Below are 25,858 nucleotides of genomic sequence, written 5' to 3'. Positions count from 1 at the left end.
AAGCTGACTTTTAATAACAAGCACATTAATTTTACTTAGTTGTATGTTTATTTGGGGTGGCTCTGGGAGAAACTGTTAGGGATGGGGAGAGGGTGCTTAAAATCCTCCCAAATCCCCTTTCAGGCTCGTGAGTAATTTGCCGACACGTTAAAAATTTTGAAAAACCTGTGTCTAGACAAGGAAGGAAAAGTGCCAATTCAACAATTTTTTTTTTTTTTTTTTCCAAACCGGCATCCCTTGGTATCCATCGGGTTCAGGCACGTGATGAGAGTACAGAGCATCAGCCAGAACATCCTGAAATGAGAGACAGTGGGGAGTCCGCCATAGATGGAAATGTCACATCAGCCCTTTCTCAGCGGCCTCGGGGGTGGTACCGAATGCAGGAGATCGCGTCCCTCTACTTCGACGCCTTAAGGGCCTCGGACAGACAACAGACTCCAGCGCGGACGTCACGCGGCTGGGGGGAGCGATTTGTCCACCCGGGCCGCCCCTCTTTCTGAAGCTGAAGCCCAAGCAAAAGCCGAAGCTGAAGGCGGGGGGCGGGGGGTGGGTTGAGCTCTGCGGCGGGAGGCGTGTTGGTTGTCGCAGAGCCCTCTGGGAGTGGTAGTCCGCGACCGCGGGAGGTTCGACTGCGGCTGCCAGCTTGGTGCTCTCAGAACTCCATCCCCCGCCGGCCCCCGCGACCTAGGCCTTTGCCTTTTCCTGTCCAGGGGACTTAGAAGCCTCGCTGTGGCAAGTTGAGAAGATTGGGGAAGGGGTGTACTCCTTCCCGCCAAACGCTCTGAGTTTCTGGGCTTGGCCTGCTCAGGGAGAGCCCGTTCCGGGTTTTGCAAACTCACCTCCGGGGAAGGAGCGGAGGGAAGAGGGGAGAAGCGGCCTGAACGACTGAGCTTGCATCGGAGCGCGCTGTCACTCGGGGAAGTTCTTTGGGGAAACGCGTCGGAACGGTGGCTTCTTGCGGGAGCGGTGAGGCCAAAGCTGGGGCCCGTGGAGTCCTGTCCGGAGGGGCGGCGCGCGCTCCTGCAGGGTTCGGTTGCCAGCAAAGTAGGGGACTCAGTCCGTGGCTGGGAGAACTCGAGGGGCTGTGGGAGTCGTGTCTGCCGGAGCCTTAAGGAAAAGGCAAGGTTACAGTGGGTGAAGACCCAGGTGAGAGGAGGGAGGTGGAGAATTGGGAGAATTATAGTAATGGGAGTAGGAGAGAGCTAGAGAGGGGAAGTGGGGGGGGGGGAACCCCTTTGATGCCTTGAGCTCGGGCCGCAGATGGAGGTGGCGAGGGGTGGGGAGTGAGGGCCAGACCGGTAAGTCCTTGTCACTCTTCTCCCCAACCCCCACCCCCGGCTTGATTGTGAGAGCTAGTGCCCTGATAGTAGGTGGCTTGACATCTTCCTGTCTTAAAATAGCAGAGCTAGAAGGGGTCTTTGAGAGTTGCTATCAAGTGCGTTGAGACTTTCCAGATGAGGAAAGTCAGGCCCACCGAGATGAAGAAATTGACTCGCTCACCACCAGACAACCAGTTATTGACTGAAACCTAATTTTCATGACTCTCAAGCCTTGCCTTAATCTATTGCTGCGATCAGTATATTAGCAAACTCTAACCTGTTCCCCCTTCTTTTATCTTTTTACTGCTGTCATATGCAAGGTAACCAGGCAACCCCTGAAGGGAAAGGCTTTAAACTTTTCAATGCGTGGGTGGAAAGCCGCTTCAATCCTTTCAGATTCTTTGCGACCCTATGGGGCTGTAACCCGCCAGGCTCCTCTCTCCATGGGATTCTGCAGGCAAGAATGCTGGAGTGGGTTGTCATGCCCTTATCCAGGGACTCTTCCTGAACCAGGGATCGAACCAGCATCTCTTCCCTCTCTTGCACTGTCGGGTGGATTCCCTACCACAAGGGCCACCTGGGAAGCCCTTAAACTTTCCAATAGGTTAAAGAAACCTTGTTTTAACTTGAACAAAAATCTCCTTGCATCACAAACATCTACAAACTTCATGTTAAGATGACAGATCAGTAGCAAACTAAAATATCACCTATAGATTCTTTGACTGGAAGAAAATAAAGTTCAGCTTTCCCACTGTGTGCCCACTAGAGCTCTGAGAACCTTTAGCCTTAGATTTCTTCTCTCAATCTTAAATGCTGCATATCTCAGTTACATACGTAAAGGTAGTTGCTGTTTATTGTGATTTTCATAATACCCTGAATAGTTACAATAAAAGATAAACAGCATAGGAGGATGGGAATGCATGAATTACAAATTAAAATAATGATTTATAGTATTTTTTTAAAGGAGATATGACCATAGAAGTAAAAAAAAAATATATCATTAATAGGTTAAAAACCCCTACCAGGCCAGCATTTTATAATACACTTAAATTTAAGTCCTTTACCAGTATACCAGTATTCTTTCTTTTTTCCTCCCTAGACATAACTTTAGAGCATTTATAATAGTGTTCCCCAGTGTGGGAGGATAGGTTTTCTGGTGCTAGTGCATTGTTTTAACTGGTAATTTCTTTATTAAACCACATTCTCTCCCAGCACTGTCAAATTTACACCTCTTGAAGGATTTGTTGATCCAACTGTCACATCAGAATTTAAATATTATAGCTCCTGTTGGTTGACCATTAAGCAATTCATAAGGAAGAAGTTTGGATAAGTCCATTTCTGGACTTTATAGAAGTTATAGACTTACAATACATAGAAGAACATACATATACATAACAAAACTGCTTTCACCAGGCTGCCTTTTTAATGGTATGATTCCATTAGCTTTTTTTTTTTTAATATTTACTTATTTGGCTGCATCAGGTCTTAATTGCGGCATGTGGGATGCTTTAGTTGTGGCATGTGGCATCTAATTCCATGACCAGGTATCGAACCCAGGCCCCTTGCATTGGGAACACAGATTCTTAGCCACTGGACGAACGGGAAAGTCCCCCATTTGCTTTTATATTGGTGTACTGGATAGGTGTGTAAACTATGACCAAACTTGGCCCACTGCCAAATGTATGTACTTTTTATGTAGTTTTACTGGAACACAGCCATGCTTATTCATTTATATATTTTCTTTTGTGCTACAAGGCAAAGTTGAGTAGTTGCACAGACCGTATGGCTGGCAAAGCCTAAAATATTTACTATCTGGCCATTTACAGGAAAAAAAAAAATCAACCCCCAGCCTGGTAAACTAAACATAGATGTAGTATCTAAAACTCTGCCATATGCAGAAGTATTAGTTAATAGTAATTCTCACTCATAACTACTTATATGGTGGGTTCATAATCCATTTCTTTGGGGAAAAGCCAGTGCCTGTTATTGCAGATTGTTGCTAGCATCTTGGCATATGTATTGAGTTGGCCAAAAACTTCATTTGGTTGTTTTCTGTAAGATGCTATAGTAGTGCTTTGTTGTCTTTAACTTCATTTGAAACAGTTCTGTTAGATTGTATTGTAACAGCTGTCATATCAGTGTGCATTAAAAGAAATCATCAAAATTGGTGAATTTTTGTGTAGGTATTTTAATATTGAATATGGAAGGGAAAAAAGTGACATTTTTGGCATTTTATGCTTTATTATTTCATGAAAGGTAAAAAGGCAACTGAAACACAAGAATAGACTTGTGCAGTGTATGGAGAAGGTGGCATGACTAATCAAACGTGACAAAATGGTTTGTGGTTTGTGATGGAGATTTCTTACTTTCTTTTCTTACTTTCTTTTCTTTCTTTCTTTCTTTATGGCTATGCTAGGTCTTTGTTGCTGTGTGGGCTTTTCTCTAGTTGCGGAGAGGAGGGGCTACTGTCTAGTTGCAATGCATGGGCTTCTCATTGCAGTGGCTTCTCTTGTTGTGGGGCACAGGCTCTAGGGTGCACGGGCTTCAGTAGTTGTGCACATGGGCTCAGTGGTTGTGCCTCCCAGCCTTTAGAGCACAGTCTTGGTAATTGTGGCACATGGACTTAGTTGCCCAGTGGCACGGGGACTCTTCCCAGACCAGGGGTCAAACCTGTGTCCCTGCATTGGCAGGTGGCCTCTGTAATCATTGAGCCATCAAGGAAGTACAGTACTGGAGATTACTTGCTGGGTGATGTTCCATGTTAAGGTAGACCGGTTGAAGTTGAGAGTGATCAAATCGAGACACTAATGAGAACAGTCAACTTTATATCATAAGGGAAGTAGCCAACATGCCCAGAAAATCCAAATCAAGCACTGGAAATCATTTGCACCCGCTTGGTTGTATTAATCGCTTTGATGTTTGGGTTCCATGTAAGTTAAGCAAAAAAACCTTGACCATATTTCTGCATTCAATTCTCTATTGAATGAAAAGTCCATTTTTAAAACAAATTGTGATGGGCAATAAAAATTGGATACCATACAGTAATGTGGAATGAAAGAGATCATGGGGCAAGTGAAATGGACTACCACCAACCACACCAAAGGTTGATCTCCATTCAGAGAACATGATGTTGTGTATATGGTGGGATTGGAAGGGACGTGTCTACTATGAGCTCCTTCTGGAAAACAGAACTGTTAATTCCAACAAGTGCTGCTCCCCATTTGACCAACTGAAAGCAGCACTCAAAGAAAAGAATCTGGTATTAGACAACAGAAAACACATAGTCTTCCATCAGGATGACACAAGACTGCATATTTCTCTGATGACCAGACAAAACCTGTTACAGCTTGGCTGGGAAGGTCTGATTCATTCGCTGTATTCACCAGACACTGCATCTTCAGATTTCCATTTATTTCAGTCCTTCCAAAATTCTCTTAATGGAAAATTTCAATTCCCTGGAAGATTGTAAGAAGCAGCTGAAACAGTTTCTTGCTCAAAAAGATAAAAATCTTTGGGACGATGGAATGATAAAATTGCCTGAAAAATGTCAGAAGGTAGTGAAACAAAATGGTGAATGTTATTCAGTCACCAAGTTGTGTCCTACTGTTTGCAACCCCCTGGACCCCTGGAGAGCAGCATGCCAGGCATCCCTGTTCTTCACTATTTCCTGGAGTTTCCTCAAGCTCATATCCATCGAGTCTGTGATGCCATCCAACCATCTCATCCTCTGCTGCCCCTTCTCCTGCCTTCAGACTTTCCCAGCAACAGGGTCTTTTCTGCGATGAGTCAGCTCTTTGCATCAGGTGGCCAGAGTACTGGAGCTTCAGCTTCAGCATCAGTCCTTTCAGTGAATGTTCAGGGTTGATTTCCTTTAGGACTGACTGGTTTGATCGCCTTCCTGTCCCAGGGACTCTCAAGAGTGTTCTCCAGCACCACAGTTGAAAGCATCAGTTCTTTGGTGCTCAGCCTTATCTATGATCCAACTCTCACATCTGTACATGACTATTGTAAAAACCATAGCTTTGACTATATGGACCTTTGTTGGCCAAATGATGTCCCTGCTTTTTAATATGCTGTCTAGGTTTGTCATAGCTTTCCTTCCAAGGAACAAACGCCTTAGTTTCGTGGCTGCAGTCACAGTCCACAGTGATTTTGCAGCCCAAGGAAGTAATATCTGCTACTGCATCCACCGTTTCTCCATCTACTTGCCATGAAGTGATGAAACCAGATGCCATGATCTTCGTTTTTTGAATGTTGAGTTTTCAAGCTGGCTTTTTCATTTCCTTTTCACCCTCCTCAAGAGACTCTTCAGTTCCTCTTCACTTTCTGTCATTAGAGTAGTTTCATCTGCATATTGGTGAATATGTTGCAATCGGTGAATATGTTGTTCAATAAAGTTCTTGGTGAAAATGATGAAAAATGTGTCTTCTGTTTTTGCTTTAAAACCGCAGGAACTTTTTGGCCAACCCAGTACTATAAATTAGCTTTCTCAAAGAATTGTGAAAGGAAGTTTCTGAACCTGGAGTGGAAAGGACTGACATTCTTTGAAATATGGTGATGCTCACGGTTAATACCTTTTATTTATTTTTTCCCATTTATTTTTTTATTAGTTGGAGGCTAATTACTTTACAATGTTGTAGTGGTTTTTGTCATACATTGACATGAATCAGCCATGGATTTACATGTATTCCCCATCCCGATCCCCCCTCCCTCTCTACCCGATCCCTCTGGGTCTTCCCGGTGCACCAGGCCCGAGCACTTGTCTCATGCATCCAACCTGGGCTGGTGATCTGTTTCACCCTAGATAATATACATGTTTCGATGCTGTTCTCTCGAAACATCCCACCCTCGCCGTCTCCCACAGAGTCCAAAATTCTGTTCTGTACATCTGTGTCTCTTTTTCTGCTTTGCATATAGGGTTATCGTTAGCATCTTTCTGAATTCCATATATATGTGTTAGTATACTGTATTGGTCTTTATCTTTCTGGCTTACTTCTCTCTGTATAGTGGGCTCCAGTTTCATCCATCTCATTGGAACTGATTCAAATGAATACCTTTTAAAAGACGTTACAGGAGCTTCCTTTTGATGTTCTCTATGTTCTTTTTGTGGAGATAATGTTTCAGCATAGGTATTAGCAAGCCAGTTATTAATAAGCTGTTTTTGTCTTGAGACCTCATACTAAAACCAATCTTAAATGATTAGGGGCTCATTATTAAAGGACTTATCTTTGACGTTAGTCTTGCATCTGAGACTTTGTTTCAAAGGTCAGAGTACTGAATGAAATAGAAGTGAGTATGTCTGTTTATGTCATTTTGTGTATTTAGACTCCTGTATTAGTGTTAGTCTATGACAAAAATAATGCTTTGGAATATTTAACAGTCTAGTCAATCATTGGTAGCACTATCCTGTAACATTAGCTATGAAACTCCAGTTCATCTCTCAACCTAATTCATCAGATTTTAAGATATCTTATAGTTCTCATCAAGACTTTCAAAAAAGATATTAAATTTCCTTGGAGACAGCTTTCTGGGGGAATTTAAAGTTGAGGCAACTGAAAATTATCCATTTTCTTACAATTCTTCATATTTATTTGAATATTATTAAATCTCTGAAAGGCACTGGGAACTTTGGGTTTGAACTTTGAACTCATTCATGATTTATTTTAAATCACTGAAATATCAGTTTTCTACTTGTTTGGAATAAAAGGCTAATTTGACAATGCAAATTTCAGGTTTGCTCAGGAAAAAAAAATAGATGTTTGTGATTCAACTGGAACTTTTATGTCAATTCCTGAATATCCTTCATATTTTCCTCAACCCGGATTACTACTTTTTATTAAGGCTGACTGAAATTTAAGAACCTTTCTAGATTTTCCTCTTTTCTGGTTTCCTAACATTCAGTAATCAGTGAAAGTATCATCTCTGGGAGTTGAAAGAATCCTGTTTGTAAATTCAGCCACATCCTAGTTTAGTTTAGGAACCAATACAGTGGAGAGCATTGGTTAGCAAAGTAAGTCAGAACCATGTAAGTGTAAGCATGTATTTCCACCATTGTTTAAGCAGGTAACTTTTTCCCCTACTCTGACTTGGTTATTGACTTTTCATCTGTTTCACTGCTACTAGAAGGATTATTGCTGTCTAAGGAAATACCTAGGGCTTCCCTGGTGACTCAGACGGTAAATATTGTGCCTGCAATGCAGGAGACTCAGGTTGGATCCTGGATTGGGATGATCCCCTGGAGAAGAAAATGGCTACCTACTCTAGTATTCTTGCCTGGAGAATTCCATGGGCAGAGGAACCTGGTGTGCTCTAATACATGGGGTCACAAAGAGTCAGATATGTCCATGGGGTCACAAAGAGTCAGATATAGTAAGGAAATGCCTAGGGTTTCCCTGGTAGCTCAGATAGTAAAGAATCTGCCTTCAACATAAGAGACCCAGGTTCGATACCTAGATTGGGATGATACCGTGGAGAAGAGAATGGCCTCCCACTCCAGTATTCATTCTTTTTTTTTAATTTTTTTTTTTTTATTAGTTGGAGGCTAATTACTTCACAACGTTTCAGTGGGTTTTGTCATACATTGATATGAATCAGCCATAGATTTACACGTATTCCCCATCCCGATCCCACCTCCCACCTCCCTCTCCACCCGATTCCTCTGGGTCTTCCCAGTGCACCAGGCCCAAGCACTTGTCTCATGCATCCCACCTGGGCTGGTGATCTGTTTCACCATAGATAGTATACATGCTCTTCTTTTGAAACATCCCACCCTCACCTTCTCCCACAGAGTTCAAAAGTCTGTTCTGTATTTCTGTGTCTCTTTTTCTGTTTTGCATATAGGGTTATCGTTACCATCTTTCTAGATTCCATATATATGTGTTAGTAGGCTGTAATGTTCTTTATCTTTCTGGCTTACTTCACTCTGTATAATGGGCTCCAGTTTCATCCATCTCATTAGGACTGATTCAAATGAATTCTTTTTAACAGCTGAGTAACATTCCATTGTGTATATGTACCACAGCTTCCTTATCCATTCATCTGGTGATGGGCATCTAGGTTGCTTCCATGTACTGGCTATTATAAACAGTGCTGCGATGAACACTGGGGTGCACGTGTCTCTTTCAGATCTGGTTTCCTCAGTGTGTATGCCCAGAAGTGGGATTGCTGGGTCATATGTCTATGGAATTCTCCAGGCAAGAATACTGAGAATTCCATAGACAGAGGAGCCTGGTGAGCTATAGTCCACGGGGTCACAAAGAGTCAGATATGATTGAGTGACTACTACCTACTTACTTACTAAGGAAATATCTAGAGTTTCCCAGGTGTCTCAGTGGTTAAGAATCCGCCTGCCAATTCAGGAGACCCAGGTTCAGCCCCTTGGCCGGGAAGATCCCTTGGAGAAGGAAATGGCAAACCACTCCAATATTCTTGCCTGGGAAATCCCATGAACAGAGGAGCCTAACGGACTACTGTCCACTGGGTCAGAAAGAAGTCAGACCCAACTTAGCAAATAAACACCAAAGTGTTCCATTGTACATATACCACATCTTCTTTATCCATTCATTCATCTGTTGATGGACACTTAGGTTGCTTCCATGTCTTGGCAGTTTTAAGTAATGCTGCTCTAACCATTGAGGTACCTGTATCTTTTTGAATTAAGGTTTTCATTTTTTTTTTTTTTTTTCGGATATATACCCAGAAGTGGAGTTGATGGGTCATATGGTAGTTTTATTTTTAGTTTTTCTGAGAAATAGTCATACTGTTTTTCACAGTGGTTACACCAATTTACATTCCCAGCAACAGTGTATAAGGGTTCCCTTATATTGGCATACTCACCAAGACTTGTTATTTCTTACCTTTTTGATGATAACCATTCTAATGGGTGTGAGGTGATATCTAATTGTGGTTTTGAATTTCCCTGATGATTAATGATATTGAGCATCTTTTCCTGTGCTTGTTGGCCATCTGTATGTCTTCTTTATAAAATGTCTATTCAGGTCTTCCGCCCATTTTTAAATTGAGCTGTTTGATTTTTTCGTTGAGTTGTATGAGCTCTTTATATATTTTGAATTTTGACCCCTTATCAGTCATACCATTAGCAAATATTTTCTCCCGTTTAGTACTCTGTCTGTTTTGTCACTGGTTTCCTTCGTGTTCTGCAAAAACTTTTAAGTCTGATTAGGTCATATTTATTTTTGCTTTTATTTCCTTTGCTTTAGCATTTGTTGTTCAGTTGCTCAGCCACGTCCAACTCTCTGTGACCCCCATGGACTGCAGCACGCCAGGCTTCCCTGTCCTTCACCATCTCCCGGAGTTTGCTCAAACTCATGTCCATTGATTCAGTGATGCCATCCAGCTGTCTTGTCCTCTGTCATCCCCTTCTCCTTGCTTTAGCATACAGATAAAAAAAAAAAAATACTGCTGTGATTTATGTTAGCATGTTCTGCTTATGTTTTCCTCTAGGAGTTTTTATGGTTTCCAGTCTTATATTAGGTCTTTAGTCCATGTTGAGTTTATATTTGTATTTGGTGTGAGAAAATGTTCTAATTTCATTCTTTTACATGTAGTTGTCCAGTTTTCTGAGCACCACTTTTTGAAAAAAACTCTTTTCTCCATTGTGTATTCCTGCCTCCTTTGTCATAGATTCACTGACTGTGAGTGCATAGGTCTGTTTCTGTGCTGTCTATCCTCTTTAATTGATCTGTTTGTCTGTTTTTGTGCCTATGTCATAGTTTTGATTTGAGAAACAGTATGAACATTCGAGAGGTGCAAGAGCACACTCTTGAGCATGGGAGGATCTGAGGGCTTCCAGGCCTCTGTCAAGGAGAAGGATAACCATACAGCATGCTTTTCAGGAGGCCAAGTGTTTCAAGCTCATCACAGCTCAGTGGAGCACAAGTTTTAGCCCTGTTTCACAGACTTTCCCAGTTCCATTTACCCAGCCAAATGATAGAATCCTGAGGCTAAACAGCAGCGTCTGGTGAGGTCAGAATTTGCTGATTTAATAAGCCCTCACTTGGCATTTAATATGTACCAGGTGCTGTTGAATGTGCTTTATAAATATTACCTGGTTTTGTCCTCATAACTGAGCCATGAGTTAGGTACTATTGCTATCCATGGTTTACAGATGAGGGAACTGAGGCACAGAGAGGTTGAACACTTACACAAGATCACACAGCCAGCAAGTGGCAGAGTCAAGATTGAAATCCAGGCTGGCTGGAATCAGAGTCCCTGCTCATAACCATGTACTTAGCCAACTCCTTTAAACCTAAGTCAGGCTAAACATTCTCACTCAAAACAAAAGTGTTTGTTCAGTTCAGTTCAGTGGCTCAATTGTGTCCGACTCTTTGCGACCCCATGGACTGCAGCACACCAGGCCTCCCTGTCCATCACCATCTCTGGAGTTTACTCTAACTCATATCCATTTAGTCAGTGATGCCATGCAACTATCTCATCCTCTGTTGTCCCCTTCTCCTCCCAATTTCAATCTTTCCCAGCATTAGGATCTTTTCAAATGAGTCAGCTCTTCTCATCAGGTGGCCACAGTATTGGAGTTTTAGATTCAGCATCAGTCCCTCCAATGAATATTCAGGACTGATTTCCTTTAGGATGCACTGGTTGGATCTTCTTGCAGTCCAAGGATCTCTCAAGAGTCTTCTCCAACACCACAGTTCAAAACAATAAATTCTTCAATGCTCAGCTTTCTTTATAGTTCAACTCTCACATCCATACATGACTGCTGGAAAAACCATAGCTTTGACTAGATGGACCTTTGTTGGAAAAGTAATGTCTCTGCTTCATAATAATCTGTCTAGGTAGGTCATAGCTTTTCTTCCCAGGAGCAAGCATCTTTTAATTCCATGGCTGCAGTCAACATCTTCAATGATTTTGGAGCCCACAAAAACAGTCTGTCACTGTTTCCCCATATGTTTGCCATGAAGTGATGGGACCAGATGCCATGATCTTAGTTTTCTAAATGCTGAGTTTTAAGCCAGCTTTTTCACTCTCCTCTTTCACTTTCATCAAGAAGCCCTTTAGTTCTTCTTCACTCTCTGCCATATGTGTGGTGTCATCTGCATATCTGAGTTTATTGATATTTCTCCCAGCAAACTTGATTCCAGCTTGTGCTTCATCCAGTTCAGCATTTCTCATCATGTACTCTGCATATAAGTTAAATAAACTGGGTGGCAATATACAGCCTTGACGTACTCCTTTCCCGATTTGGAAAGTCTGCTGTTCCATCTCCAGTTCTAACGGTTGCTTCTTGACTTGCAGGTCAGGTGGCCTGTTATTCCCATCTCTTTAAGAATTTTCCACAGTTTGTTGTGGCCCACACAGTCAAAGGCTTTGGCTTAGTCAAAAAACCAGAAGTAGATGCTTTTTTTCTGGAACACTCTTGCTTTTTCAGTGATCCACCAGATGTTGGCAATTTGATCTCTGGTTTTCTGTCATTTCTAAATCCAGCTTGAACATCTGGAGGTTCATGGTTCATGTACTGTCGAAGCCTGGCTTGGACAATTTTGAGCATTACTTTACTAGCATGTGAGATGAGTGCAATTGTGCAGTAGTTTGAGCATTCCTTGGCATTACATTTCTTTGGGTTTGGAATGAAAACTGACCTTTTCCAGTCCTGTGGTCACTGGTGAATTTTCCACATTTGCTGACATATTGAGTGCAACATTTTCACAGCATCATCTTTTCAGATTTGAAATAGTTCAACTGGAATTCCATCACTTTCATTAGCTTTTGTTCATAGTGATGCTTCCTAAGGCCCTCTTGACTTTGCATTCCAGGATGTCTGGCTCTAGGTTAGTGGTCACACCATCATGATTATCCAGGTCGTGAAGATCTTTTTTTGTATAGTTCTTCTGTGTATTCTTGCCACCTCTACTTAATACCTTATGTTTCTGTTAGGTCCTTACCATTTCTGTCCTTAATTGTGCCCATCTCTGCATGAAAAGTTCCCTTGGTATCTCTAACTTTCTTCAAGAGATCTTTAGTCTTTCCCATTCTATTGTTTTCCTCTATTGCTTTGCACTGATCACTGAGGAAGGCTTTCTTATCTCTCCTTGTTTTCTTTGGAACTCTGCATTCAAATGGGAATATCTTTCCTTTTCTCCTTTGCTTTTCACTTCTCTTCTTTTCACAGCTATTTGTAAGGCCTCCTCAGACAGGGATTTTGTTTTTTGCATTTCTTATTCTTGAGGATGGTCTTGATTCCTGTCTCCTGTACAATGTCACAAACCTCTGTCCTTAGTTCTTCAGCCACGCTCTCTATCAGATCTAGTCCCTTAAATCTGTTTGTCACTTCTACTGTGTAGTCATAAGGGATTTGACTTAGGTCATACCTGAATGGTCTAGTGGTTTTCTCCACTTTCTTCAATTTCAGTCTGAATTTGGCAGTAAAGAGTTCATGATCTGAGCCACAGTCAGCTCCTGGGCTTGTTTTTGCTGACTGTGTAGACCTTCTCCATCTTTGGCTGCAAAGAATATAATCAATCTGATTTCGACGTCGACCTTCTGGTGATGTCCGTGTGTAGAGTCTTCTCTTGTATTATTGGAAGAGGGTGTTTGCTATGACCAGTGCGTTCTCTTGGCAGAACTCTATTAGCCTTTGCCCTGCCTCATTCCGTACTCCAAGGCCAAATTTGCCTGTTACTCCAGGTGTTTCTTGACTTCTTACTTTTGCATTCCAGTCCCCTATAATGAAAAGGACATCTTTTTTGGGTGTTAGTTCTAGAAGGTCTTGTAGGTCTTCATAGAACTATTCAACTTCAGCTTCTTCAGCGTTACTGGTCAGGGCAAATACTTGGATTACCGTGATCTTGAATGGTTTGCCTTGGAAACGAACAGAGATCATTCTTTCGTTTTTCAGATTGCATCCAAGTACTGCATTTTGGACTCTTTTGTTGACTACTCCATTTCTTCTAAGGAATTCCTGCCCACAGTAGTAGATATAATGGTCATCTGAGTTACATTCATCCATTCCAGCCCATCTTAGTTCGCTGATTCCTAGAATGTTGATGTTCACTCTTGTCATCTCCTGTTTGACCACTTCCAATTTGCCTTGATTCATGGACCTAACAATCCAGGTTCCTATGCAATATTGCTCTTCCCAACATCAAACCTTGCTTCTATCATCAGTCACATCCAGAATTGGATGTTGTTTTTGCTTTGGCTCCATCCCTTCATTCTTTCTGGAGTTATTTCTCCACTGATCTCCAGTAGGATATCGGGCACCTACCGACCTGGGGAGTTCATCCTTCAGTGTCCTATCTTTTTGCCTTTTCATACTGTTCATGGGATTCTCAAGGCAAGCAAGAATACTGAAGTTGTTTGCCATTCCCTTCTCCAGTGGACCACATTCTTTCAGACCTCTCCACCATGACCTGTCCGTCTTGGGTGTCCCCACATGACATGGCTTAGTTTCACTGAGTTAGACAGGCTGTGATCCATGTGATCAGATTGGCTAGTTGTCTATGGTTGTGGTTTCAGTCTGTCTGCCCTCTGATGCCCTCTCTGTGCCTACCGTCTTACTTCAGTTTCTCTTACCTTGGACGTGGGATTATCTCTTCACGGATGCTCCAGCAAAGCGCAGCCACTGCTCCTTACCTTGGACATGGGGTAGCTCCTCTCGGCTGCCACCCCTGACCTTGGGCCCCTTTCCCGTTATTCCAGATATTTCTTGACTTCCTACTTTTGCATTCCGCCTCCTATAATGAAAAGGACGTATTTTATGGGTGTTAATTCTAGAAGGTCTTGTAGGTCTTCTTAGAGCCATTCAACTTCAGCTTCTTCAGCATTACTGGTCGGGGCATAGACTTGGATTACTGTGATATTGAATGGTTTGCTTTGGAAACAAACAGAGATCATTCTGTCATTTTTTTGAGATTGCATCCAAGTACTGCATTTCAGATTCTTCTGTTGACTATGATGGCTATTCCATTTCTTCCAAGGGATGCTTGCCCATAGTAGTTGATATAATGGTCATCTGAGTTACATTCATCCATTCATTCCAGTCCATTTTAGTTCACTGATTCCTAAAATGTCAATGTTCACTCTTGCCATCTCCTGTTTGACCACTTCCAATTTGCCTTGATTTGTGGACATAACAATCCAGGTTCCTATGCAATATTGCTCTTTACAGCATTGGACTTTCCTTCCATCACCAGTCACGTCCACAGCTGGGCATTGTTTTTGCTTTGGCTCCCTCTCTTCGTTCTCTCTGGAGTTAGTTCTCCGTTGGTCTCTAGTAGCATATTGGGCACCTACCGACCTGGAGAGTTCAACTTTCAGTGTCCTATGTTTTTGCCTTTTCATACTGTTCATGGGGTTCTCGAGGCAAGAATACTGAAGTAGTTAGCCATTCCCTTCTCTAAGGGACCACATTTTGTCAGAACTCTCCACCATGACCTGTCCGTCTTTGGTGACCCTACACAGCATGGCTCATAGTTTCATTGAATTAGACAAGGCTGTGGTCCATGTGATCAGATTGGTTAGTTTTCTGTGATTGTGGTTTTCAGTCTTTCTGCCCTCTGATGGAGAAGGACAAGAGGCTTATGGAAGCTTCCTGACATATTTGTAATTATCCATTTTTGTTGTCTTTATGCCTTGGCACTTCTAGAACATAAAGAAGGAATTTTGTTATGTGACAATTTATTGTTATTCAGTTGCTACGTTGTGTCCAACGTGTTGCGACCCCATAGACTGCAGGTTCCTCTGTCCTCCACTGTCTCACAGAGTTTGCTCAAATTCATGCCCATTGGTTGGGTGATGCTATCTAACCATCTCATCCTCTGCAGCTTCCTTCTCCTTTTACCTTCAATCTTTCCCAGCATCAGGGTACCCTTCATGGATCGCAGCCTTGTCAAGGCAAAGGGGTTTGTGTAACTCAATGAAGCTGTGAACCATACCGTGCAGGGCCACCCAAGACGGATGGGTCACAGTGAAGAGTTCTGACAAAACATGGTCCACTGGAGGAGGATATGTCAATCACTCCAGTATTCTTGCCTTGAGAACCCCGTGAAAAGTATGCGGCCAGACCCCCTATGAGACCATGAGCTGCTCAAGTCAGAGTTCACATGTCATGCTCTGTGGTCCTGGCAACCACCATGGGCCTTGGCACTAGTAGAAGATCAGAAAATATCTTACAGATCACATGATCTGGTCGTACCAACTTCATTTGGCCCCCAATACATGTCAACACGACCATAAACGCAAACAGCAGCAATGACATGAGTTCATTTAGGCAAACATCTGTAGGAGAGGTGCCTGATACTTACACAGCCAACACAGACAAACAATTTTAACCTATGCATAACTTTAAAACGTCCCACTGTCCAGGAAAATCAGATCAATGATGTGAAACAATAAGATAGTGGCAAGAGGGAGCTCCTCTCTCTTGCCTAGTCATTTGTTATAACTAGCTTCTTCATTTCATGGAAGAATTTCTGAGAAGGCCATATTTGCCTTGATATCCTCCAGATATTTAAGTGCCTCCTATATGGCATATTTTCAAACATGGAATGACAAGCTGAGCCAGTGTCCCCCTAGTGCTGGGGGAACTGTGGTGGCATTTAGGAGGAAATGACTCATCAGGCACAATAGGAAGGCAAGTTAAGCTTGGGGCTGGGAGTGGAACGTGCTACAGAATGATTACAGAAGTGTGAGATGGAGCCCTTCCCTAAAATATTCCCCAACAAGCTCAAATTTTTGAACATCTAATTACTTTTAATGTAGTCCAAATAAGCGATTTTCACCATTTAGAACCCGCCTTCTTGGCATACCCTGAAAAACTGTACCCCAACCTCAGATATGCAGATGACACCACACTTATGGCAGAAAGTGAAGAAGAACTAAAGAGCCTCTTGATGAAAGTGAAAGAGGAGAGTGAAAATGTTGGCTTAAAACTCAACATTCAGAAAACTAATATCATGGAACCTGGTCCCATCACTTCATGGCAAACAGATGGGGAAACAGTGGAAACAGTGACAGACTTTGTTTTTGTGGGCTCCAAAATCACTGAAGATGGTGACTGCAGCAATGAAATTAAAAGACACTTGCTCTTGGGAAGAAAACTTATGACCAACCTAGACAGCTTATTAAGAAGCAGAGACATTACTTTGCCAACAAAGGTCCATCTAGCCAAAGCTATGGTTTTTCCAGCAGTCATGTATGGAGTTGGACTATAAAGAAACCTGAGCGCCAAAGAATTTATTCTTTTGAACTGTGGTGTTGGAGAAGACTCTTGAGAGTCCCTTGGACAGCAAGGAGATTCAACCGGTCCATCCTAAAGGAAATCAATCCTGAATATTCATTGGAAGGACTGATGCTGAATCTAAAACTCCAATACTTTGGCCACCTGATGCGAAGAACCGACTCATTTGAAAAGACCCTGATGCTAGGAAAGATTGAAATTGGGAAGAGAAGGGGAAAACAGAAGATGAGATGGTTACATGGCATCACCGACTCAATGGACATGAGTTTGAGTGAACTCTGGTATTTGGTGATGGACAGGGAGCCCTGGTGTGCTGCAGTCCATGGGGCTGCAAAGGGTTGGACACGACTGAGCAACTAAAACTAACTCTGATCTCAGAGGGCCCAAGTTTCCATGCTGTTTCCATTCTGGAATTCTACCATTGGATTACCATGATTCTTGCTGAGTGAAAGAGAAAGCACAGAAATGGCATACTGGCTCCAGATGTGACCAAAAATGCTCCTGCTCATATCTCGATGGCAATGTCTAGTCACATCACCCATCCTAGCTACAAGTGGACAGGCAATGTAGTGTCCGCTACGTCTGGGATGGAGGAAAGGGAGACAAGATACGGACAAGCACTTGTAGTCTCTCCCATAGAGTGATCCACAGTAGGCGCTCAATTAAGAGTGGTCATCATCATTTGTTATGACTAGCTTCCTCATTTCGTGGAAGAGTTTCTGAGAAGGCCAGATTTGCCTTGATATCCTCCAGATATTTAAGTGCCTCCTATACGGCAGATTTTTCAAACAAAATGTCACATTAATCTTAAGAGGAACATGTAAATGTCAGTCAGGTGGATTTACATGTATTAAGTAAATTGAACAATTAACTAAATTAATTATAAACATTAAATGTGAATACATTAAACACAAAATTATTATGAATATAATACAAAAATAAAATAAAAAATCTATATATCTCAGAGAAAATATGGCCTACAAAGTCAAAAATATTTACAATTTAGCCATTTACTGGGAATGTTTGCTGATCACTGGTGAAAAGCAAAATAGCATGAATATACTGAGGGATTTATAACACGGGTAGAAACAAAAGCCCCAGGCCCAGATCTTTAACCCTGCTGTAAAAGACTCAGTAACAGCATGGCAGACACCTAAAACATTGAGGGAGGGCGGTATTTTTCTCCATAAAGAAAAAATTCTGTGAGAAGTGACTGTTGTGCTATTTTTGTATTATCTGACCACTTGGTCATCTAGGTGAATCTATTGAAGGGAAGTACACAACAGAGTGAGCAAACTAAATAACCCCTCCACTCTCAGTGAGAAGACCAGAAGGAGAGTCTCCTGGTAACCAAAGACTGAGGGCAGATAGTGGAGAAGAGCAAATATGAGCAAGGGATTCCAGCAAGTTGTGGGAACTCTTGAGTTCGACCTGAGCTGTGCATACAGGAATCTCACCAGAGACAGAATACCAAAAATGTGGTGAACTGAACCATTGCCCAAGGGGCAGGCTGGGACCTGTGTGATTCACAAACACTATGGATCTAAATATCACTGGATCAACCCCAGCAAAATGCACATTTATTTCAAACACATGGGAAACATTCACCAAGATAGCATCCTATATCATCAAAACAAATTTTAAAAATTTAAATGATGCAAAGTATGTTTTCTGACAAGAAAAGAATCAAACTAGAAATCAAACAATATGGAAGGAGAAGAAAAATCTCAAAATACTTGGAAATTAAACAACTATCCATAAGTAAAAAAGAGATTCTCAAGGAAGTAGAAACTGCACTGGAATGAATTAAAAGGAAAGGGCAACATATTACAATTTATGGGATGCAGTTAAATCAGTGTTAAGAGGGAAAATTATAGCATTTAATGTTTAGATTAAGAAAGAAGAAAGACCTTAAGCAATAATCTATGCCTCAACGTTAACTTAGAAAAAGAAGAGAAAACTTTACCCAAAGCAATATGAAAGCAAACAAACCAAAAACAGAAGAGAAAAGAAAAAATTGAAATAAAAAATAAAGAGAAAAAATCATGGGGAAAAAAAAAACTGGTTCATTGAAAAGATCAACAAAATTGATAAAGCTCTCAGCAGATAAACAAAATCAAAAAGAGATGACAAATGACTAATATCAGAATGAAATATTGACTATCACTACAATTCTACAAGCCCTAAAGATATTGGAAAGATAAAAAGGAAACACTGAGAACAAATCTATGTACAGTACATAAATTGAAGAACTTAAATGGAATTGTACAATTCCTCAAAATCCAGAAACTGCCCAACTCACCCCTGATGAAATGCATAACCTGTATCTACAACTATTAGAGAATGGATATCACATTTTAAAATTTTCTAAAAAGAAAATCTTTAGAACCTCAGAAATATATATATTAAAAAAAAAAAACTCAAGCAGAAATTGTTGGAACCAACTTTATCAGAACTCTGAAAAATAGTCAAAGTTTGTAGCAACTAAGCTATCAACATTGTGAGCTCCTCTGGGTCAGGGTTACTTATCATGCTCTGTGGTCCTGGTGTCCACTATGGGCCTTGGCACTCAGTGGGAGATCAGAAAGTGTTCGCTAAATAATGTCTTATTCACAGCTCCTGCAATCTGGTTGGATCAGCTCTATTTGGCCCCCAATACATGTAACAGGTCAACATGACCATAAACATAAACAGGAGCAGTGATACAAGTACACTTCTGCAAACATCTGTAGGAGAGGTGCCTGACACTTACACAGCCAACAGAGACAGAACCATTTTAGCCCATGGGTAGCTTTAAAAAATCCCATTTTTCATGAAAGTCTGATCACTGCTGTGAAAGAACAAAATGATGGCAAGAAAGAGGTCATCACAGAATGACAAGCTGAGCCCATGTCCTCCAAGTGCTGGGAGAACTGAAGTGGCATTTAGGAGGAAATGACCAACCAGGTGCAATAGGAAGGTAATTTAGGTTTGGAGGAGTACAATATTCTGATGACTTCCAGAAGTACAAAACCCAGTCCTTTCCTAAAATATCCTCTGGCACATTCAAGACACAGAGACCTTTGACTCTTCTAACAGGATAAACATTCTGGCCCTTCCCTGAGAGTGTATGTGTTAGTCAGTACAAAAGAAACAAGTGCCCACACAGTCCGAATTCCAGGCCTGGCCTTCCTGTCATTATTACAGAAAAGTGAGTGTATGAAACAAGTGTTTAGTAATTCTGTTTCACTTTTGCTTAAGTCAAAAGGACCTGAGACTGTGTTTGGTGAGCAAATCCACCCTTCTAGCAACAGAGAGGTCAAGACAGTAAGGTGATAGATACTTAAGCACAAAAATAGGCCTAAGACCAAAATTCAGGTGGAAATGTAGTGGTTCACATGACCATAGATTAGGGAGTCCATAATACACAATGAGGATGCTCATCTGGTGTTTTCAGCTCCTCATCAAGACTTCATGCTTTCTTGGGTTTGGGGCCATGATGTCGAGCAGTCACTGGATGGAGTTTGACCTGAAAGAATAAAGAGAACACAGGTGAACTGAAAGTGCGTCTTATTGAAACAGCTTGATCTCAAAATGAGCAAAGGATTGTTCTTAGGTGGGAGTTTAAATGGTGTTTTTCTTTTGAGGTATTCATAAGTACATCGCAAACTGAGAAGATTTAGGCCTTCCTCATATCCAGTGAGGATAGTATATAAGAAAACAGATCCAAATCACAGATCCAAAAGGAACTGAGCAGGATGAGAGGAGCCCAGGTGTAATCATGTCACTCTGCTGCTTAATTTTCTACCACCCATAAAAGCTTCCCAGGTGGCGCCAGTGGAAATGAATCTGCCTGCCAATGCCAGAGACATAAGAGATGCAGGTTTGATCCCTGGGTTAGGAAGATCTCCTGGAGAAGGAAATGGCAACCCACTCCAGTATTCTTGCCTGGAGAATCCCATGGACAGAGGAGCCTGGAGGACTACAGTCCATAGGGTCGCAAAGAGTCTGACATGACTGAAGCGACTTAGCATGTAAAATAAGGTCCACACCCCTTCCTCTGATATTCAGGGTCCCTCTAAGTTGGACAGAAACCCCAATATATTCTCTATTTACACCGTGATCCCATTTATTGTTTTCCATGTTGGAAGACTTCTGTTTCACTGCAGGAAATAGGGCTGAATATTTTTTGTTGGGTTTTAATCTGTGTGACAAGTTAGCCACAGTTAGCTGTGATTTCTGGGCTGGTTATTTAAGAAATGATCTGAGTGAGCTTCCTCTCTTCCTTATTTCTGCATCTGAGCTCAAGAGAGGAGAAAACCTGACAAACAATACTTCAGCTAGGTGAGCAAGGTAAATATCAATGGTTATAAATCATGTTGATAGAATGTACCCTTGATATGATGTGATAAGAATGGCACTTTGTCTCTCTGGTCTTCCTCCCCAAAACTCACTACCCCAGTTGAATACTTTGGACTAACACTTCTTTTTACCATGACTGGATGTTGATTTTTGTAGATACTTTTCTGTATCGATGTAGCTCTGATTTTTCTCACTCAATCTGTTATTGTAATAAGGCAATCCTGAGCTTATGCATTCCCAGATCCATCCCTCATTCCTCCTTGCCCTGTTCTAGGTTATCCAGGGGCCGACTCCAGCAGGCTGCAATCAAACTTGCCAACAGTTGGCTGCCATTTTGGTTCAGCTAACCAGAAACACCAGTAAGAGATTAGAATCTTGGAAGACAGAGCAATCAAAGGTTTTTCTCCTTCCTCTGCATCAGGTGACTTGTCCTTCAATAGTTCCATATTCTCCATGGCTCCAGCCATTCAACCATGAGGTTGACCCATCGTGGCTCTGGATCCAACACCCAGGTTCCAGTAACACGATCTCCTTTCTTTGCCATTTCATCCCAGAGGTGACTGATTTCCTCATGTTGCTAATAATTGGGTTTCCCAATTCTCTCCTGCTTGGCTACCTACCACTTTTGAAACCAACCCCATGCATTAAGTTCCCTCCATGTTAAATATTTACGGTGGTTTCTATTTTCCTGGACAATCCTTGGCTGTTATATGCAACCAATTATAATGACTGATCTTCTAGTGTTAAACTCTTTTGTATTCTTGACATAAACCCAGCTCTGTCACCAGCAGGTAAATATGCTTGTCTCTTCTGTAATTAATAAAAATAATTTACAAAACAAAATACCCCTGGGCTCTGAAACTTTCCCCAAATAAAGTATCTTTCATCATCATCTTCATGGCCTTCTCAAAAATAAATTTTACACTCAGTAGTTTTGGGGCATATATTGAAAAATTCTAATAACATAAGTAATAGAGTGATTTAGCCGACTTGTAAAAAAAAATTCAAGCAATATACATGAAGTTAAATAGCATGACTGTGCAACAGATCCAAAATGGTACTCAAAGGGAAATATATAGCCTTAAACAGATGTATTAGAAAACAAGAGCTATTTATTTATTTATTTTTAACAAGAGCTATTTAAATCACCCAAGAACTTCAAGAAGCTAGGTAATCAACATCATATGAAACTTTAAGTAATAGAAGGTAGGAAAGAATAAAGGTACATATAGAAATAATGAATTAGAAAGCAGTAAGGCCAAAAAACAAATGCCAATTACTTGAAAATATTTATGAAACAGACTTTTTTTGAAAATATGACCAGATACTAAAGAAAAAAATAACACATAAACAAAATAAGTTAAAACTGTATAAACTATAGATGCAAAAGATATTTAAATGATGTAAAAGCACAGCAAATATGTTATATGATTCCCTCAAGAGAAGCAAATGCTGGCCAAGGAAAAGTTTCTACATATGAAAGTATTTCAGGTGATAAACTAAAACTGAATGAGAGAATTTGAAAATTAACCCTCTGCAACCCCCAATAGGTAAATGAAGGTGAGGATCATCAATGACTGCCAACAAAGGACAACAAACATTATGTTCTTCTTAATGGAAGTACCTGGCATCACCTAGGTAGCAGTCTTGTAAATAAACAAGTTCATCAAGCTTCTACCTGTAACTACCAATTTAAAGAAAGTGTTAAATGACATCAAACTGTTTCATTCAACATAATCTGTATTACGGAAAACTTGAAAAATACAAAACCTGCTTTTTTTCACAACAAAAACTACAGGGAAAAAAAAGATGATGCAGGGGAAACCTGTTGATTAAAAAAGACTTAAGGAACAGAAAAAAATCACAATATATAGACTGTATTTGTGATCCAAACAAACTAAAAAAAAAAAAGTAATGTGTAAGGTAAATGTTAAAAATTACTAGATATTTGCTCTTGTTAAAACATTTAAATTTTTAGGAATGATCATTGTTTGGGGTTTATGTTTTATAAAAGATTCCTTGTCTGTTAGCAATTCTTACTGACATACTTAGAGATGAATCATCCTGATGTCTTGGACTACCTTCACATTAGTCCATTGGCAGAGATGTGGGGAAGGTGAGGGTACATTGGAACCAGACCAGCCATGTACTGCAGATGATTGATGCTGGCTGCCCAGTATATTGGGTCCCTTATACCATTCTCTACTGCTGTATATGTCTTACAGTTTCTGTTATAATGATAATTTTTTATCATAAATATCATGCAATTAAATTTGAAATTCTAGGTGAAATGGATTTTTTTTTAAAAGACAAAATCCATCCATAAAGAAGCAGAAAACTTTAAACACTACAAACTTTAACAGTACTCAACACCCAAGCTACCTTCAAATGTTCCAAGACAGGCAGTTTGGGTGGTCAGTTGTACCAATGGTCAGGGAAAATTAATCTCCATCTTATGCAAACTCCTCTAAAGCACACACAAAAAAGCTGGGAAATTATTTAACTTATTTTCCCAGACTAGCTCTCGTCAACTATAAAACCAGATGAGTACTCCCACTCCTACCATGCAAAGAACACTTGAGCACAGTTCATCCACACGGTGGTAGATATCCTAAGCAAACTAATAGCATATTCAATATAGCAGTGAATTACATGAGCAGACAGGTTATGGCTAAAGAATGAAAATACGATTCAAACTAGAAAACAGCTCAATTATAATTCTCCACAATAACAAATTAGGGGAAAACACTGAAGCATATCAGTGGATGTAGAAAAGCCTCTGAAATCAATTTAACATGAGTACGACTTTAACAAATAAAGATTAGAAAGGAACTTCCATTTCCTAATATCAAAAGCAGACACACTTAAGTGTGAAAAGTTTGATGCATTCCCATTAAAGACAGGAACAAGTCAAAGATGCATGCTCTACCTTGTACAATACAAAAATTCACTAGAACACAGAGTTAGAACTGTGCATATCAACGGAAATAAGAACTATGAATATTGAAAAAGATAATATTTTGTGACAATATGGTCATCTACATAGGGAATTCAAAGAAATTGATACATGGAATACTCAATAAGAGACCAGAAAAAACTTTGTATGGAAGATTACTATAGCAAAACCAAGAGCCTTGCCACACACACAAAGCACTAACTATTTAGAAGATGTAATTTAAAAATGCCCCATTCACAACACAAGCCAAAAAATTATCTTAGAAGTCTAACAAAATATATAAAATCTTAATAGAGGCTACAACACAAATTTATAGATAGATATGGGTAAAAAAATGTCCCAAATAAGTCTCTAGCAGTATACCATATTCATTTATGGTGGGAAACTGTTATAAAGATGTCAAATCTGCTTAAATTATTTATAGATTTAGTGCTCTACCTGTAGCTCTCAAGATGGTGTCGAAGTATAGGCTGCTGTCTTCTGTTCCCAAAATCTACCCTGGCAAACTAGAGAAGAGAAAATGAAGCAAATGAAAAGCACCATATCGACAGCAAAAGCTAAACAACAAAACATGAGAAGCCTCTGGAGGAGACTGAATTCTGTGAACAGGATAATAAAATCAAATGCCAGAGGAAAGGATGGAGGTGTGTCTGGGGGCAACAGTGTGAGAGATTCCTGCCCTGCCATCACAGGGCCAACAGCTGCCAGGCCTGCGAGCTCTGTCCTGTGTATCCAGCACATCCTGCAGTCCAACACATGGGACTCCTCACAGCCACTTGCCTCCCAGATGAAGAACTGAGGCCAAGGGGCTTGGGCATCTTCACAGGACCACGTGCTAGTGAGGGCTGGGGTGGGCTCAGAGCCCTGGTCTCCATTTCTCTGGAGCCCCTGCCCTTCCCGCCCACCCCAGGCCAGGAATTAAAAATTCCTCTCTTTAACATCAGGTTTATATCCAAAGAGCCAGCTGATTAAGTGACAAATCAGAGTACTCACACACCCAATGGGAAAACATTTGGAGAATGCATTGAAGTTTTCCAGAAGGATTGCTGCTGCTGCTAAGTCGCTTCAGTTGTGTCCGACTCTGTGCGACCCCATAGACAGCAGCCCACTAGGCTCCTCTGTCCCTGGGATTCTCCAGGCAAGAATACTGGAGTGGGTTCCCATTTCCTTCTCCAATGCACAAAACTGAAAAGTGAAAGTGAAAAGTGAAAGTGAAGTCGCTCAGTCTTGCTGGACTCTTAGCAGTTGGTGACAGCAGAATCTGGAGAAGGGCAAAGGACCCTGAGAAGGGAACAAGCTTGGGAGAAGGCCCAGGTGTCCTGGGGAGGTCATGAGAGAAGGGGGCTCTGGGCCTAGGGTGGGATGAGGGGTGCTGGCCGGTGGGCTATGGGTTTCTGAAGAAAGACACTGGGTTTCTCCAGGGTCTGGAGAAAGCTGCAGAGTGTGGGGTCAGAAGAAGATGCAGGGCTGTGGTGGGGAGTAGGGGCAATAAGCAGATTTAAGAGATGGGGAGAGGGCCTTGGGCTTGGGGGAGAGGAGAGTGCTCCAAGGAAGGGGGGGGGGTCAGGGGAGAGGGCTGAGGATCACAGATCAGGATGGAGCCACAGGGTCTTGGGAAGAACATGGAGTCCTTGGGATTTCCCAGAGGACTCTGGGGGTCTGGGGAGGGCAATGGGGTGCAGGGAAGGGATGTCAAGCTTAAGAGAGGGCGCTAAGGTCCTGGGAAGGGACTCGGGGTCCGGGGGAGGAGCGCACGGGGTGAAAGGTGGGGCTTGGAATTGGGTCATTGGCAAGGAATCTGGGGAGGGGCACCAGGTCCAGGGTAGGAATTTAGAAACAAGGGAAGGGCAAGTAGACTCAGGAAGAGGCGCGGAGTCAGAGATGGGAGCACCCAGAGTATGGGGAGGGATGCGGGACTGGGAGAGGGCTTTGGGTCCCGGGGAGCAACACAGAATCCATAGGAAGAGCACGGGTTCCTGGGAAGAGACGTGGATTCTGGGGCGAACTCAGGGTCGCGGGGCTGGG

At 41.6% G+C, this 25,858-nt stretch overlaps 1 long non-coding RNA gene across 1 annotated transcript; it reads left to right on the top strand.

Annotated features, from left to right (window-relative positions):
• The first annotated feature begins 607 nt into the window (after nt 1-607).
• On the top strand, nt 608-24,821 carry LOC122689694. Its single transcript, XR_006339892.1, has 2 exons — nt 608-1,146; nt 21,152-24,821. It is a non-coding gene; the product is annotated as an uncharacterized LOC122689694 (long non-coding RNA).
• Nucleotides 24,822-25,858: the final 1,037 nt, after the last annotated feature.

Source organism: Cervus elaphus, chromosome X (genome assembly GCF_910594005.1).
Source record: "Cervus elaphus chromosome X, mCerEla1.1, whole genome shotgun sequence".
Lineage (NCBI taxonomy): Eukaryota > Metazoa > Chordata > Mammalia > Artiodactyla > Cervidae > Cervus > Cervus elaphus.
This window is presented reverse-complemented; position numbering and strand designations above follow the sequence as displayed.